This window comes from Triturus cristatus, chromosome 6 (assembly GCF_964204655.1).
Source record: "Triturus cristatus chromosome 6, aTriCri1.1, whole genome shotgun sequence".
NCBI classification, from domain to species: domain Eukaryota; kingdom Metazoa; phylum Chordata; class Amphibia; order Caudata; family Salamandridae; genus Triturus; species Triturus cristatus.
In genome coordinates this window covers 64,610,302-64,628,770 of record NC_140589.1, presented here as the reverse complement: position 1 = coordinate 64,628,770, position 18,469 = coordinate 64,610,302, and positions in this window count along the sequence as shown.

The window sequence follows — 18,469 nt, the reverse complement described above, 5'->3', positions numbered from 1 at the left end:
AGAACAAAGATCTATGTGGCTGAGAAGGGAAGGAGCCTGGTGGGATGGATGGACCTGGCAAAGCTGGGTGTGATGTTAGTCCCGGGGGCGGACGATCCCATAGTTCTGAGGGACGATTGGGTCAACTACGTGCAGCCGGATGACTTGTCAGAGGGCTTGGCTGAGGTCATCGGCAAATTTGAGTCTGTTTTTGAAAACAAAGTAGGGTGTGTGAGAGGATTCGTGCACGCCATTCGATTGAAAGAGGATGCTGTGCCGATAAAACACAAGGTCAGGTCGGTTCCCCTATCTGTCAGGGGGGAGCTAAAGGCTGTTCTTGATAGGCTGAAGTCGGAAGGAGTGATAGAGGAAGCAGGCGCATCACAGTGGGTGTCCGCAATCGTGGTGTCCAAGAAGAAGAGGACAGGGGACATTCGGCTATGTGTGGACCTGCGATCCTTGAACAGAAACATCCTGGTGAACTGCCACCCTCTGCCCAACATTCAAGAGATCCTGTCTTCCACGTCAGGATCGAGGGTTTTCACTTTGATAGACCTGAAGTCCGCGTACCACCAGGTATGCCTCACGGAGGATTCCAAGGCACTGACCACCTTTATTACCCCATTCGGAGTGTACAGGTACGTCCGTCTCCCGTTCGGCCTCGCTTCGGCTTCCGGTGTCTTCCAAAGACTGATGGATCTACTATTCGGCGGCATGAAGGGCGTTGAAGCCTTCCAGGACGACATTTTAGTCCACACGGCGGATGAGGAGGAGCACCTGGAGCTGCTGGGCAAAGTGCTGGGAGTGCTGCGTGAAAGAGGGATGACGGTCTCCAAGGACAAGTGCAAGTTCATGGAGGGCAAGCTTGACTACTTGGGACACGTGCTGACCGCGGAGGGCATTGCGGCCAAAGATGACTTGGTGAGGGCCATACGTGATGCCCCGTGTCCCGGAGACAAGGACGCCTTGCGATCGTTCCTGGGGCTCAGTGAATACTACTCCAAATTCATGCAGGGATATGCGAACAAGGTGGTGCCACGGATGATGGTATGAGTGGTGGTACGCCTCCTGTACGAGGGCGGACTGGACACGGGAGTGCAGACCGGTATTAGAATACGCGGCACGGCCTAGGGAATAACGAAGGCCGTAGTGATAACAGTCCTAAATCTGTGAGGAATGACAGCCATATTGTAGTGAGTGCAAGCCAAGATGGTACGGGCACTAGCGGCGGTGGGCCCGACCTGTATGTCACTCCCCGCAGACCTGCAAGGCAGGTTAGAGCTCCCAAGAGGTTCGAAGATTTTGTTATGAGATAAAGTTATGTATATTTCTCAATTTGTTAAGGAAGGGAGATGTTGTACGTGAGGTAACGTTCTAGCCTTGCGATGTAGGGAACTGTCCTCTCTCCTTGTGTGTTGCCTCCTGACGTCACTGGCCAATCCGACGTCGAGGATGGTTGTGACGTCAGGGGGCGGCGGGAGGAGGGTAGAATGAGCGCGAGGACGCTAGCCGGCAGTTGTTTCACCCGCTGCTCCTCGTGGGCCGTAATTTGTACTGGAGTGAATAAAAGGGCTCAGTTATATCCAGTAACCTGTCTCGCCTCCCTCATTCATGCCACTACAGAAAGGGAAATAATATAATTAAATTGATGTAATAGCAATATGTGCTTGGAGGAGTGCTGACAACTTGTGGGCCCGGTGCCACTGCACCTGCTGCAGCATTCAAATTATGTCCCTACTACTTGCAAAATAACTGCATTTCTGACTGCTTGTTTAGTAGTAAAATATAGCAATATTTGGTGTTTAGCTGAGTTATGACAACTTTTGGCCCCAGTGCCACTGCACTTGCTGCACTATTCAAATCATGATCCTATTGTATGTCAGGTAACTGCACTTGTGACTGCCTGTTTAGTAGTAGCATATAGCAATTTTAGGTGTTTAGTGTGGTGCTTAGAGCTTTTGGTCCTGGTGTCACTGCACCTGCTGCACCATTGAAATCATGACACTAGTGCCTGCAAGTTAACTGCACCTGTGACCTCGTATTTAGTAGTTAAATATAGCAATATTAGGTGTTTAGAGGAGTTCTGACAACTTGTGGGCCCGGTGCTACTGCACCTCCTGCACCTTTCAAATACCGACCCTGTTGGCTGCAGGGTAACTGCACTTGTGGCTGCCTGTTTAATAGTAAAATATAGCATAGCTCTTGTAAATTAACTTAATTTTTTTTAAAGTGCAATGTTTATTACAACATTTAGAATTTGATCATAATGACCACATAGATTAAGTTGAGTAAATCAATCCAATAATGCCTACAAAGTGCAAAGAAAGGTCCTGAATTATGAATAGGAAATGCCACAAACGTTCTAAGGCTAAAGCATCTGTTTTACACAACCTAATTAATAAAAATCAAGCATTTCAGCCCACTGTTAGGAGCTGTCTGCCTTTTCCGTGGGGAGATCTTATCCTGACCGTGAATGGGGCATAAACAGTGTGAACAGCTTTAGTAGAAGTATTGTAAATTCATGCAGCCAGGAGAAGTTAACAAATAAAAAAAGTTCCACATAAAAGCGAATAAACACAGTAATTCAGCTATGGGAATTGATAAGAGGCCCCTTTTAAGATATATTAAATACAAGAGATTTCGTAAGCACAGCTCAGGTGCTGTGCAGGCTCGACCTAAAATGTATGAGAGCTGTGATCCTGTGTGCAATGAGGGCTGGGCTCAGTGTGCGTGGGTCGGGTTCTTTTCACCCTTAAGCAAATGCATATGAAATAAAACACCTTAAATGGAAAATAAATGTAAGTTAATATAATCTTTATGAAATGCCCTTCATTATGTTACAAAAGCTCAGTTGGTCAATGCAATCGGGCCCTGATTACCTCGAGGCTGGACTATGGCAACATCATGTCTTTAGGAGCCAATAAGGAGGTGGTTCGAAAACTGCAGGTAGTACATAACTCGGCGGCAAGACTGCTTTGCCAGGTGCCTAGAAAGACACCTATTTCAGGCTACCTCCGCGACCTCCACTGGCTTAGGATGGAGAACCGCATCAAATTCAAGGCCCTGTGTTATATACATAAAATTAAAATGGGCACAGCTCCACAGTATGTGAGTGCCTTAGTCAATCCCTATATTCCAACACGTCTTCTCCGATCTACTCAGGCCAAATTCTCAGTACCCAGGATTAGACGGTCACGTATAGGTGGTCGGTCCTTTTCTTATATGGCTCCCTTACTATGGAACACACTCCCCATGCCACTTCGACATGAAAATATCTACACAAATTTTCGCAAAGGTCTTAAAACGTGGTTATTTAATCAATAATGCCTTCCCTCTCTTGTTGCGTTAGTCGAATGGTGCCGGGAAACCTCTGGGTAGCTGTGCGCCTTATAAGATTTAATAAATAATAATAATCACACAGATGTCTGTGTTTAACCAGTCACTCACAGAATAAATCCTTCTTGCTACAGTGGGAAATAGTGACCTGTATAGTACTACGAGGTCCCAGCCTGCGACTGAAAGCACTGTGAAAATACAACTTATTATTTTTTTCTGCATTTTTATATAGCTCAAACTCTGCCCAAAGGTATTGGAGAACTTTAGGTGAGCACCTATTACATTATAAAAGGTCATATTTGTTTTTTTAGGCATAAGGAGATTAAGGGCCTTATTACGAGCTTGGCAGTCCTTCTGTGACACCGGCACCTTGCCATCCGCAGGAGGACCGTCAAAGCCATGGTGCGCCCGCCAGATTACAATTGTAATCTATGGCGGGCGGTCTCACGGCGATGGACTGTTTGGTTCATTGGAGAGCCTAACATGCAGCCTGACGCTGTAACAGCGCCTGCAGCACGTTCCTACACGATGTGACATGCATGCCACTGTACAGGGGGATACAATATGTTCTCTCCCCCTGCATGCACCCCCAGGGGTGGCATGGGGGTCCTCCTAGGGCCCCCTTAGTTGCCTCTATGCCACTCTTTCCATGGCGGACTCACCGCCATGAAAAGGGCGGTGGTCAGGCAACTCAGAATATGCTTGGCAGTGCAGCAGCAGCACTGTCAGCATATTTCTGCTCTTGACAGCTGTGGTATCCTGGTTCCCGTCGGACGCAGCAGTCCTGTAGTGATCCACCCGCCACACTCGTTATACTGCGAGCGGGCCCGCAGTGTGGCAGTTGTCAGATCACCACCGTCTATACAGTAGTCCTATGGACCGCGTACTCGTAATGAGGCCCTAAGTGATTTGCCCTGAATCACAGGATGCTGAGCCGACGCTGCAACTTGAACCTGGTTCCCCAGTTCCAAAGTCGGCAGATCCTAAGTGATTTGCCCACAATCACAGGATGCTAAACCTAAGCTGCAACTCAAACCTGATTCCCTAGTACCAAAATCGGCAGATCTGGATGCAGTGCTACATCCTCAAAATCTGTTACACACTGTATAAGATAGCCTGCTGCGAATTGTGCAAATAGGTTTAGCATTTGTTAAAACAAGTGCTTCCAAAATATGTATATATTTTATTAACATGCAGTAACCTTTTTATAAGTTTTTTTTATTACTAAGGACACTCCAGAACTCAGCTGATTAATTATCTCTCAAAGAGAATACATCTTTTTAACCACATAGCTTCAAATGAGTCCAGAAATTGAAGCAATACAGCAAGAGAGAGATAAAGGTAGTACCAATACTACTTTTTGTCGCATATGCTGTTATTTTTGAAGCAAGTAAGGCAACTAAAAACAAAACCAGAGATTGTAGGTTTTAGTGCCAGTACTACTGTATAAGTTTAGGTGTGCTTAGTAGAGTGAAAGTTTATCATTACATAAGTTAGGCAAAGGTAATAGCACACTAATGGGCGGTCCCTGATAAGCATCCATCCAAATAGTTGTAATATAATTTCATTCTTTTGTGTTGAAAGTCCTTTATAGTGCATCATAGATAAAAGATCATCAGCCAATACATGTTTTGTCCCGTGCAGGCCTTGAGCTTTTTCAAGGCTCTTTTTGGAAAGATTGCTGGTATGTGTAAACCACTCAGTGGACTGTAGAGGAAAACTTCTAGTGGTCGTCTTTATTAGGGTGTTACCTTATGGGAGCGTAAAAGTCAGTCATCTACCGTGTTATAAAGGGTCAGTAATGCAGTCAGGATGCAGGTAACATCGGCATACATACATGCTTTTTTCATACTCAAGCCTTGAAAAATCCCCAGGAACTACGAGCCTCCAGGGGTCGAAACACATGTTTGCTGACTTTCATCTATGAAGCATTATGAACGACTTTCTACACAAAAGAAAAATATATTATAGCTCCTATTTGGATGGATGCTTATCTGTAATCCCCTATTAGCATGTTGTTACCTTTGCTCAACTTATGTATTAATGAACTTCAATATACTAAGTACACCTAAATGAATACATTAGTGCTGGCACTAAAATGTACAATCTCTACTCTTGCATTTAATTGGCTTACTCAGTTCAATAATAACATACATGACAAAAAGTGACTTTTAGTTGATGGACCCCCTTCACCTCTTGTTAGTTATCATCTGGGTTTGCAGGAACACCCAGCATGAGTGGACCCCTAAAAAAACACTAGCATATTCATTCCTATTACTTAGCAACTGGGTGTTCATAGGGGTGTGAGATGTACCCTCTAATTCTTACATTTAAAGTAATATAGCGTCTCCCAGGCAGGCTTTAAATTTACTGATTAGCCAATTGCACATATATGTCTTTCAGGTATATGCCTGACAAGAAGGCTTTTTGTTCTTTAGCTGACTGCTTTTCGCTTGTCTGCAGAGTACAGGAGATCCCCTCCCTGCCTTTTCAGCAAGAAGCACTTCAAAGCATCAACATTAAAAATTAGTTGTTTTTTAGTAAAAAGTAGAGGAACTATTTATGTGAATTCTGTTACAAGACCGAGCCTTGATTATGAATCAACTTCTTTACTACTGATATTCTAGCAACAAATATACATATACATGAAAGAAAGAAAATAACAGTGTACTATACAGTCGAAAACAGCGCTCTAGTGCGACAGTGACCTCACAATAGGACCACCAATCAGTAGCCAGTCTATAGTATAACCGCATCTGCAGAGCTGTGATCACCCTTTTCTTTGCTGCTCTGGCAGAGGTATTATGTTCTTTTTACCTTCTCAAAATTGTTTATTCCAAAATATACTGCTTTTATGGTTGAATGTATTTAGTTACATATTATTATGCTTGTATGTTATTTTAAAATGCCACTCAGACAGACCTTTGTTTTTACTGAAGTGCACTGTTTCCCCCGCCGCTTCATTAGGATAGTGTTAAGAATATGTTGTGGGCCCATCGAACAACAGTGAACCTCAAAACAGGGAATTTACCCTTTAAAATGAGGGGTAGGCAACCAAGTGCCATATGTATCAAAAAAGAGTTATGCGATTCTCAAATTGCGAATTTTAGCGAATTGCAATTAGAGAATCGCAAAATGCAATGTATGTAGGATTTGCAAACATTTTTGCGAATCCTACATATTCCTTATTTGCGAATCGCAAATTGAGATTCGCAAATAAGGAATACCTTCCTATGGGCTAGGAGGCCCATATGAATGAATGGCAAGACATTCTCAATTTACGATTACCAATTAGAGAATTGCAAATTGAGAATGCAATTTCAAGGTTGCAAGGGTGCCAAAAGGACACCCCGTTGCACCCCTGAAATATGCATGTGTGCACATTTTGCGCACATACATGCCCTTAGGCACTTTTAAAAAAAACAAAAAAGTGTTTTTTTAAAGAAAATCGCAAATTACCACCAACTTGAAGTTGGTGGTAATTTGCAATTCCTTAAGGCCAAATAGCAAATTTCTGGTGCTTCCAGAATTGCATTTAAGGAATCGCAATTTGCAATTCCTTAATTGTATTCGCAAAATAGAGAATCGCAAATTTTGCAGTTATCTATTTTGCGATGGCCTTCTGGGATGATACATCCCAAAAGGCTTTTTCCAATTCGCAAACGGGCCGATTCTGAGAATCTGCCCGTTTGCAAACGGGAAAAAGGCATCATACATATGGCCCCAAGTGTGAAATTGGTCCCTTCATTGACTCTACATTTAGGAAGTCATGGACCTTGGATTTTTCAGGGTGGGTATGGCATAGATGTGGGAGACTGGGTGAAAGTCAAACCAGATTTGGTTGGTTATAGGTTATCCAAGTTTCAAGGTAAAAGCAGTAGGAGGTAATTGGAAGATGGACATACTTGGAAATGAGAAGAGTGGCTTAGTTTCAAAAAGGCGGAGGAGCTTCAGGTGATAAGGAAAAGGAGGATGGGTTGCATTGGGTGTTTTCTTATGTCTGATACTGATTTTTAAAGAAAGGACACCATGGTTTGAAGAATCCGTGTGACTGCAGACTAAGGAAGTGCTGCAGGATATGCTGACTATTTCGTTGCTGTCTTTGGAGGTTTGGGTGATATACATCCCAGCAGATGGGCACCGGGCTGGTTGGAGGTTTTTGTGTGTAGTTGTATTTCCTCCAATGTTTTGAGATTGCATGTTATTTTGATTGCAATTTATTTTGCAGAGGCAAGATTTCCAACAACCCTTCAGAGCCTCCTCCTCCCTTCCTGAGTGCTGCATGAAGTTTAAGACCAGGTTCTTCATATAAGCACCCTGGGGAACACACATCAAAACATCTGCCTAAGCGCTTGGATACCCCCCTCGGATGATTAGTGCTTTATACAAGTTAACATAACAATAGGATTCAGTTTCCTTATACGTCTCTTATAATAAGTATGTATTATTTTCTGTGAGCGTGTGTTTGGTGGTCTGATATTTTATGTGTTTCCTTGGTTGTTATAGTTTCTTAGTTTGAGGTTTGGTTTAACACGTATAACATTCTTGTTCCCGCAGAGGAACAGGAATGGGTAGTAGTGTCTGCTTTAAGCTGAATGGAATGGTTTAAGTCTGTATGTGTTGCGGTCCCTGACCTGAAGTTGTCACAGGATTGCTGCTGCATAAACTGTTTCCACAATCAAGCCTGAGGTGCTTCATCAAATTAATCAGAACAGCCGTCTTCATCTCATGGTGTGGAAGATTTCAGGTGAGCCTGGAATGTCACTGGACTTTCATTTGAGGCATTCTTAGTTATCAACGATTCCTAGGCTCGCTGCAGTCAATTCAGTTATAAATAAACCTTAACAACCTAGGTTAGCTGGTGTGTGGAACAGAAGATTGGAACCATAGCTGCCCTTCCAATAGACATAGTTCATTTATATGGTATCCTTTTTTGTTACAGGTAAGTCTTACAGAACAGTTAATTCTTAAGATCCGATATTTCTACAGATCATATCCTGGTTAAAGGACCACAAGTGGGGAACCTTTCTTAGTTTGCAGAGCTTTGGGATCTGTGTTAAAATTATGCCAAAATAGCCCTATGGGATTTGATGGTGATATTAGATTTATTATTATCTTAGCTGAGGAATGAATTCTTTGGTTGAAGCAATTGTGTCCTAGGTTAACCAGGAGTAGGCACCTGGACACCTAGTTTAGCTGAGGAATGAATTTCTTTGGTTGAAGCAATTGTGAGCACATTTAACCAAACGTAGGCACCTAGCTTGCCACTTCCTTGTGGCCTTCACTTCCTGCTTGCTCCAGACGGATCCAGTGGCACAGCAGCTGCCAGAGTATTTCGCACTCAACATTCTACCCGCCAACAGAAGCCACGCCCACATTAGGACCTTCTTAATGCAGGCCCCAGCGCGCCACTGGCACGCCGCAGACAAGCCTATCTATGCCCGTTTGTGCCCAGTGCCACGACCCCTGGGTCTCCCGTCCCCTGACGATACACTATCACCGAGCTCCACACCCTCGACCCCAGGCGCCGCAACAAACCCTGACACCGTGCCGAACCACGCTCCATGGTAGGATTTTTCACCTGCACCTATTGCCACTTCACCTGCCTCTGCGCATACACTCCAGCCCCACCCCGAACACACCACAGGCACCACCTGAACAAAAACACCCAACATAATCTTCCTCATAGTGACTTGGCTCAACCCTACATCTGCCCCAGACATTGCCACAGTGATCCCTGATGGATATAAAATCACTTACCAGGACTGCACCAACAAGCCAGGAGGAGGAACAAATATCATCCGCAAAGAGACTATACAGTGTACCACCACCACCGACAATACCACCCCCCCCCCCCCCGCCTCCCATCCCCCCACCCCCCCGGGAAATCTCAATTTCAAGCTCCACGCGGACGGCAAGACAACCATCCGAGGCACCCTCACATACCGACCCCTTGGTACACGATCTAGCTTATGCTACCCCATCGCAGACTTAATTGCACCCTTCGCCTAAGACTCCAAGGACTACATCTTCCTCGGTGACCTAAATTTCCACATCAACAGCCCCAATGACAAAAACACCATGCACCTCTTTGACAGTATGAGCAACCTCAGATTGAATCAGATCTTCCAGGACCTTACCCACATTGCAGGACACACACTGAACCCAATTTTCACCTCCAGCAACCGCTTCAAATATAGCCATGTCACAGAACTCGCATGGACCGATCACTCCATCGTCCACTTCAGCATCTCCAGCCCCACACCCCCAAGATGACCAAAGCCCACTAAAATATCAGAGACCATCTGGGCGAATGCCTTCAACACCTCTAACCTTGCTGCTGCCACCAACCTCAAACAGAGAGTGAAAAAGTTAAATGCGCGGACGGAATCGTGCCCATCAAGAGCAATATCCAGAGAAAATCCTCTAAAAAGGCTAGCTGGTACAACCAAGAACTCAGAACAGCGAAACAAGACAGAAAACAGTAGGAGTGGAGATGGCTCACCAGCAAGGACACCGCCGACAGGGCACCCATCAAGACCTCACTCATCCTCTACCACTGCCTGCTGAGGGCAACAAAGAAGACAGCCATTGCTTCACACATCAAAACTAACTCCAACAACACCAAGGAACATTTCAACATCTTTAAGGAATTCTCCAACCCTGCTGCCAGCGAAAACAAAACATCACACCCTCACAGGAGCTTTGCGACAACCTCGCCCACCTCTTCCACAGCAAGATTGTAACCATATACAGAAACTTCTAAACCCATCCCACACCTGTGGACTTCCTCGATGGATACACCACCACCGTAACTACACGAACCACACACTGACCACCTGTAACATCCTTTCCACCATGAAATCAATCCACTCAGGAGCTCCCAAAAACCCTTGCCTGCACCACATCTTCAACCTTGGAAAATGTAGGCATAGTAGGATCTGCTTTACATGTTTACCCCTACTTTTTGCTGGTGTTTCACTGTTTTTCGACATTAGTCTGGCTGGGACCCTGCTATTCGTGTCCCAGCCTAGCTGCTTCCTCTCTAAATTGATTGCATGTACTTTAGGTACACCACAGATTGCATCGTGAGGTACCCTTGTGAGTCCCTAGTATATGGTATACTATGTACCCAGGGCATAGGTACCCCAGAGGCCTACCAGGGGCTGAAGCATGTATTGTGCCACCCCTGGAAAGCCACCCAAAATGACACCACAGGTCTGCTACTGCAGCCTGGGTAAATAGGTGCATGCACCCCTTTCTGAGGTATAGGTTCACTATACCCCACCTTTCACTGCACATACAAAACCTATAAGTCACTCCTATGGAATGCCTTAACAATCCTGAAGGCAGAGTGCTTGGTTATATGTGAGAGGGTACCCAATCATGAACTGAGCTCCTCTGCAGCCTTCGGAATCTGTTCTCCGGGGTTGTCAGTGGTGCAGCCTGACCATATTCTCTTAAGTGCATTATAACCAAACGGTAAATGCTAACTTTGGACTGGCTGCACGTAAACATGTTGTGTTTGGTGTCAAACACCTTGGAATCATACCCCCACACCAGGAACTGGTGTGGGAGTATGATCCCACCCTTCTAGAGGGAGAGACATGGCAGCACGGGTATACCCGATAGAAACTTAATAGAACCCTGGCATCACAAAATGGATGCTACAAACACAAGTCTGACCTCCTGTTGCTGACTGAAACTCCGGCAGGGAAGGACTGGACAATAGGTTTCCTGTCACAGGGAGGTGTAACCACCTCCCAGACAGGATTATGTGTATTGGGGCTGGGTGGGAGCACTCTCAGAGTGCTTTGAAGTCCTGCTCTGGGGGCACATTTGGTTTCCCAGTGCATAGTCCAGCTCAAACCAGTTCAGGGGCTTCCAGCCTCTGCTCTGGCGTGAAACTGGACAAATGAAATGGGTGTAGCCACCCCTCTTTCCAAACCCTCCCATAGGTGGGCCCCCAGAGTTAGTCCAACCCCTTCCTTAGGTATAAGTAAGAAAACCCTGTAACCAGAACTTTAGATATCCCTGGATGAAACTCTGAATCTGAATCCTGGAACTTCGACACTCTACTCAAGACTAGAGGACTGAAGAAATCTCCCTTGGGGTCAAGGAGTGACTCCCCGGCTTGGCAGGCACCAACGAAGCAATTTGCTGGTCTGCATTTCCGAAGCTCCCGCCGGACTCCGAAGTATTTGCAACCCAGGAAGAGAATTTCCAGACATCTCAGAGGCCAACCAAGTCCCCAGCAAAACTGAGACCCGCAGCCCTCGTGAGTAGCGTGGAACCGGAACTCCTGGTCACTGTGCACTTTTGCAAGTGCATTGACTTCTCGACGTCTCCTGAAGTCGTGCTTGGGCTGACTTGTAGCCCCCACCTCGAGCACTGAATCCACCGAAGATTGTCGGCCTAGTCACACCGAGTGACCCGTGGGCCACCATTTTGTGTTGCGGTTGCCAAGGCTTGTTGTGTCCAATCCGGGCACCAATGCTGCAGCACTCGACATCCTTTGTGGGACAGCCCGAATTCAGCTCCTGGACATCCTCGACGCCTCCTGGTCCTCGTGGCTGAAGAGTCACGCTTCACCTGAAATCACCTGACACCGGTGGGCATCTGCCTATCGCCTTCCTGGTCACTGGCTAGTGACCCCGACTCTGTCCCCTCTGCTTTCAGGTTCTTCTCATCTTCGATCCAGGCTTGGATCTCTTCAGGCACTTCTCATCTTCTCGGCAGCAGCACTTCTTCGCCAGCTCCCATTGAAATCGACGACGCGACCTGACACCAAAAGAAACCTATGCACCCGGCTTCCCTGGGTGAGGTAACACGAGTACTCTGGCGCTCCCGTGGGTGTTGGCCCTAGAACTTCCTAAGTCCCAAAGGGTTTGGTCCTGACTCAATTCTAAGTGTCCCTAATCTTTAAAAATCTAACCGCAACTTTCCCCATAGAAGCTAACGGGAGCTCTCGGCTGTGTTCTCACACTGCACACGGCCCCCGTGGGTCCCCTGTGTCACTACCTTGGGTGGTTCCTTGGGGTCCCAGCGATTCTACAGGCTCTAGGCCTTGTGTCTAGTTAAGTTGTGGTTCTTATACCACTATTTTAGTATATGGGTTGGCTCGCCCCTAGGGCCTGACGTGTATTTGTGCTATTTTACTGTCATATTTGAAGTGTAACTTATGTGTTTTGACCTCTAGTCTCATAAAGAGATTAGGAGGATGTGTTTAGTAATACATATATATATATATATATATATATATATATATATGGTGTGGATGTCTTTCATTTAGCCACTCAAGAGATTATAGACTGGTAAAACAAGCTGCTTTACATTCCTTCAAGACTTAGCCTGAAGGCTGCTCTCCATAGCTACCACTAGGATAGCTTTCAATAAAGGTTGTCTTTAACCTATAACCAATAAGGGGTTGTTTGGACTGGTACAGGGTGCCCACTATAACTAGTGGACAGCATATACCAGGCCAACTGCTCACAGAAACCAAAGAATCTGCCATTAACTCGTCACTCTGCTTAACACCTCTGTCACCATCACAAGGTAAACAGCCCTAACAACGCGGTCAAAACCATGCATGGCCATTACCACAAATCATTTACAACGAACGCTGCCAATGGGGGTAGACAGTTCCCTGTGAATCTAACAGGGTCTCTCTTAAACACGTTCACCCGATCGCTAAACTCTCTTCATTCCTTCTTCTTTTTACCTCCCTCCCTCCTACTTGCAGTGTGTGACTAAAGGGCACCCCTCACTCACACTCGAGTTGTATTACACCCATCAGTTGTGGGTGAGTATCAGTATACGGAACTATGATATACATTATGGAAAACCGGAGGACAATACAGGTGTGTATATATATATATATATATATATATATATATATATATATATATATATATATATATATATATACTTGTAACTGTTTTAAACCAGTGTGGAGTCTGTCTTTTAAAAGTGGGACTAAATATGTGTCATATGTTGTATGTCGCAAATTACGCATTATGTACAAGGATAAGTACGAATGAACTATCACATAGCAGGGCAGTTATTAGACCACCCCCTAGATATATCTCAACATACAGTGTAGATGATATAGGATTTACTAATGGAGAACCACTTGATACTCCATAGTATTAGCAATGAAGATGCACAAGGAACTCAAGCACAGACCTCCAGTCAAGGCTGATGCAGTAAACATTCATGCACTGGGATATACAAGGATTCCTTTCATTACAATGTATTTTTATACATTCACCTGTAACCCTGCTGTAATAGTTCTATATACAAAAATGTACCATGGATTTTTCTCTTACAGATGTGACCAGAAAAACTGAAACGCAAGAAGAGCAAGTATTATCTTTGCCCAACTTATGAAGTGCATGACATAGGTATGCAGTCGACTATCCAGGGAGTTGTTTATTTGATATCCTGATTAAAACCCAGGACCTTTTTAGGCCATTGTGTAGGGCTGAAACATGTCGGTCAACAAAACCTAGGGTCATAGGACCATAATAGTCCACATTACCCGTTCCCTTTTTTTTTTTTTTAGCTTTCCCCACCATCTCCACAAATAAAGGGATACTGATGTAGAGAAGATGTCACAAACCACGCTGGAGCCTTTCTTCACTTTAGGTAAGTTTATTCCAGAGGAACAGATGAAGCGTACACCACTCCAGCTGACTGAACACCAACTGCCTACCCTAGAACACCGCTTGTGTCACCCGCACGTAATTAGAACACCACAGATGTTCCACTAAGAGAATCCCAGCAGAACATAGAGAAAAGACTGAAACATATACCCTAATCACTAAGTACATTACAGATGAAAACTATTTACAACACATCTTCTTCCCTAAACATTGAACAGTTAAACTACCATACAGATATTACACATACAATAAGCATGAGCATAAATAGTAAATCAAATACATCAACATAAATAATCATTCAGATAGACAGGAGGTCTGCGAGACCTTACATCTCTAATTACAACAGGTTGTTGAGCAGATTGTTGAGAATCATGACTATGAGGAACCCCCACCTGTGAGTTATCAGCCATGGTAGCATCTCCACCACCCTTCTCCCTACAACGAATTACCTCTGAAGAAACCGAAGACTCAGAAGTAGCCAACAAGTACCCACTACTGGGTCGAACATGTTCCACCGACTTACTACAATCACTAGATGATGTTGACCTACAATAAAGTGCTACCCTGCGAAGATTCCACTTCTCACCATTATCCAGTACAACATAATGTTGAAAAACTTGCTTGACCCCATGTGGCCTTCTAAATTTTGAAAGACCCCTTATCACTCTCCCACCCCTTATCACTCTCCCAGGTTTCACCTTAACCAAATCACCAACAGAGATTGTTTTAGAGATACACCCCTTAAACTCTGATTCCGTGCCTTCCACAAGATAATTTTTAATTCAAGAGGGAGCAAGCTTAGTACCTGGACGTCTTCCACGCATGAGCTCAAATGGAGATTTGCCATACTCCTTATGAACCGTGGTTCGATAGGCCCACACCATATCTTTAACCATTTCATCAGCAAATCCACCTGAGACACACGCCATTTGAATAATTCCTTTTACAACTCTGTTAGCCCTCTCACACACACCATTTGCCTGTGGATTATAGAGCGAAGTACGATGGTGAGTCACTCCACACCCAGATAAAAATACCCGCATTTTCTGCGAGGTAAGCTGAGTTCCATTATCCGTGATCAAAACTGAAGGATAACCTTCATTAAGAAATATATTCCTAAGAAATTGTATAGTACAATCCGTGGTTATATCCTTAACAAATTCCATGGCAAGCCATTTGGAATACACATCAACAATAACTATGGCAAAGCGTTGAGTGCTCGGTAATTCATCCATAGGACCAATAAAATCCAAACATACACTATGCCATGGTAATTCCGGAGTGGTGATGTGGCTCACCTCTGAACTGGAGCCAACTCTGAGTCTCTTTTCACAATCCCTACAAGCTGAGCAATTTTCCACCCAAGACGCTACCTGAGCATCCATGCCCGGCCACCAAAAATCTGCCTTTAATCTACGCTGTGTGAGTGTTTGCCCTAGATGGCCTTCATGAGCCAATAATAACAGCTTGCATCTTAAACTGAATGGTGGAATATACTTGTCACCTCTCATTAAAATACTGTCGCCACAAGTCGACAATTCATCCAATACTTTGAGAAATGGCCGTACAGACGGCTGAACACAACTTTCTCTTCTGGATCCTAATTTTACTAACTCCATCACTTTGGCAAGAACTACATCATTTCTCATTGCAGTAAGCCATTCATCTTTGGTAAAACTACCCCCACTCAACGTTACTACATCATGAATGACAGCTACATCCCCATCCACATCAGAAAACTCATTCCCAGAGCCCTCTATTTTGACTGGGAGCCTTGAAAGGCAATCAGCTTGTATGTTACGCCAACCTTGAATATACGAAATATCATACTGATACTCTTGTAGTTTTGAGGCCAGCCTTGCCAATCTTGGTGAACCCTTCCCGGCACCTCCTGGTGACAAAACTTTTACTAAGGGTTTGTGGTCAGTTTTGAGCTGAAATTTTGTACCCCACAAGTATGTTCTAAAGTACTGTACTCCCCAAGCAGCAGCTAACGCCTCCTTCTCAATTACTGAATAGTTCTGTTCAGAAGAGGACAGCGTACGTGACGCAAAAGCAATAGTTTTCTCCCCTTCATGACATTTCTGTAACAAGACTGCCCCTAAGCCTGTAACACTAGCATCCACCATCAATATAGACATGCGCTTGATATCTAAGGGAGTTAACACCCTGGCCTCACTCAATTCCTTTTTTATCAAATCAAAACACTCCTGGTGCTCAACATTCCAACAAAATTTCACTCCTTTTTTTAACAAAGACCTCAACACCAACGTCTTGTCCGAAAAATTCTTCACAAATTTAGCATAAAATTCAATGAGTCCCATGAATGACCTACGTTGTTCTTTTTTAGTGGGAGGTGGAGCTAGATTAATGGCTTCTAAGAGGTTCCTCTTTGGTTTAACACCTTGAGCTGAAATCTCATAGCCCAAATACTCTATATGTTGAACCAAGAAACAACATTTCTCTTTCCGTAACGTCAAACCAGCATCATCTATTCTTTGCAACACATTTCTGAGCACTGAATTATGTTCTGAGACAGTGTCCCCAAACACCAATATGTTTTCTTGAAAAAACACTGCTTTTTTTATGCCCGTAAAAATCTCTGTGACTAACCGTTGAAACACACTGGCAGCTGATATTAAACCAAACGGAAGTCTGGTGAACTGAAATGTGCCCTCAGTGGTTATAAACGCTGTTAATTCTTTTGATTCATCATGCGTTGATATGCGGGCATACGGGGACAGACGCTGAGCCAGGACCGTCGCTTAGCAGCACTCGAACTCTGCGCGCGCTGAAGACCGAGCGCAGTGCTGCCTAGCAACTCTCTGCCCGAAAAAATGCCGATTAACTTTCTTAACTCACAGTTCACTGCTCTGAGTCCTTAAAGCTCCGCCAGCCCTTTCGCCGTTTTCCAGATCAGAGACCTCGTGTGAAGTAGTCATTCGTGCCTCCGCACACCGTGAATTCTTATGGAGGGTGTCGCTTTGGAGGTCCGTTCCGTAGGAAGCTCTCTCACTCGTCCAGTCAGCTACGATCGTCGCCAAATTGATGTAGAGAAGATGTCACAAACCACGCTGGAGCCTTCCTTCACTTTAGGTAAGTTTATTCCAGAGGAACAGATGAAGCGTACACCACTCCAGCTGACTGAACACCAACTGCCTACCCTAGAACACCGCTTGTGTCACTCGCACGTAATTAGAACACCACAGATGTTCCACTAAGAGAATCCCAGCAGAACATAGAGAAAAGACTGAAACATATACCCTAATCACTAAGTACATTACAGATGAAAACTATTTACAACAGATACCTTGGAGTAGGTGAGGAATTTTTAATCTCTAGTTAAGCCCCTGGTCACCCATTATCTCTAAGTGCTCCCTGAAATATGGTCGAGCCCAGTCTGACCTTAAGGAGTAAGGGTGAATCCGACGATTAAGCATGAGATTAATAGAGTGTGTGAGGGTTATATATAAAAAAAAATGTTTTCCCTTCCCCGTACCAGCCATGCGGAGCTAGCTTTCCCACTAGAGGTTTACCAGAAAAGCCACCCCAACCGTGCCTTATGCAATACATACTATCTTCCTCGTAACCATAGGTGGGATACTTGCTTGTAGTTTTGAGCTTTAACCCCTTCAGTGCCCATGACGAGCTGGACTCGTCATGGGCCGCGGTGGCGCTGTGCCCATGACGAGTCCAGCTCGTCATGAACTCCGCCCGCTAATACAAAGCGCGGCACTGGGCGGGGAAAGGGGCGGGCATGCAAGGGGTTAAAGGGAGGACGTATCCCCCCTACCACTCTTCAACTGTTGAAGAGACCTCTCAACCCTCGGGACCCCATAGGCTGTTCCCAGTGTGTACCCTGTTTTGTCTAACAATTTGAATAACCCATAGGTATAAAAGTAACCATTCAAGGACGACATAAGGATATAAGATTAGGCACACATTGCATACAGCACCACATAGAAATCAAAATACAGAATATACAGAATACAGAATATAATGAAAATAACACCCAAAATCAGGAAACCATCCAAATAGCCAATCCCACCACCCCTTGTCCCCATCTTGTTTTATTCCCTTGACTAACTCATTCAGTGTATTGAGATGCGAGTGGATGGATGTGGAATGGTCTGACAAATTAAAACAGCACAAACCATTGAAAACTGCACAGCCATGGTTATGTTTTAAAAGCAAGTAATCAATGGCAGCTCTTTTTTGTAAAGTGGCTTTTCTTGTTCCTTGAACATCTAATAGCAATTCAGCTAAAGCAGTAGAAGATATATTTATATTTTTCACTATTAAACATGCAAGCACATTAATTATTCTAGTATTATATACAGTTAACCCAGGAACATCTACTATGGATGTAGCTAGACTAATATATTCAGTTTTGGATAACAAGGTAATTTCAGAATCACAATCTTTAGGCAATTGAAATCATCTCTAGCATAGCGAGAACGTAAATCTGAATGCAAAGGAAACATAAGTCC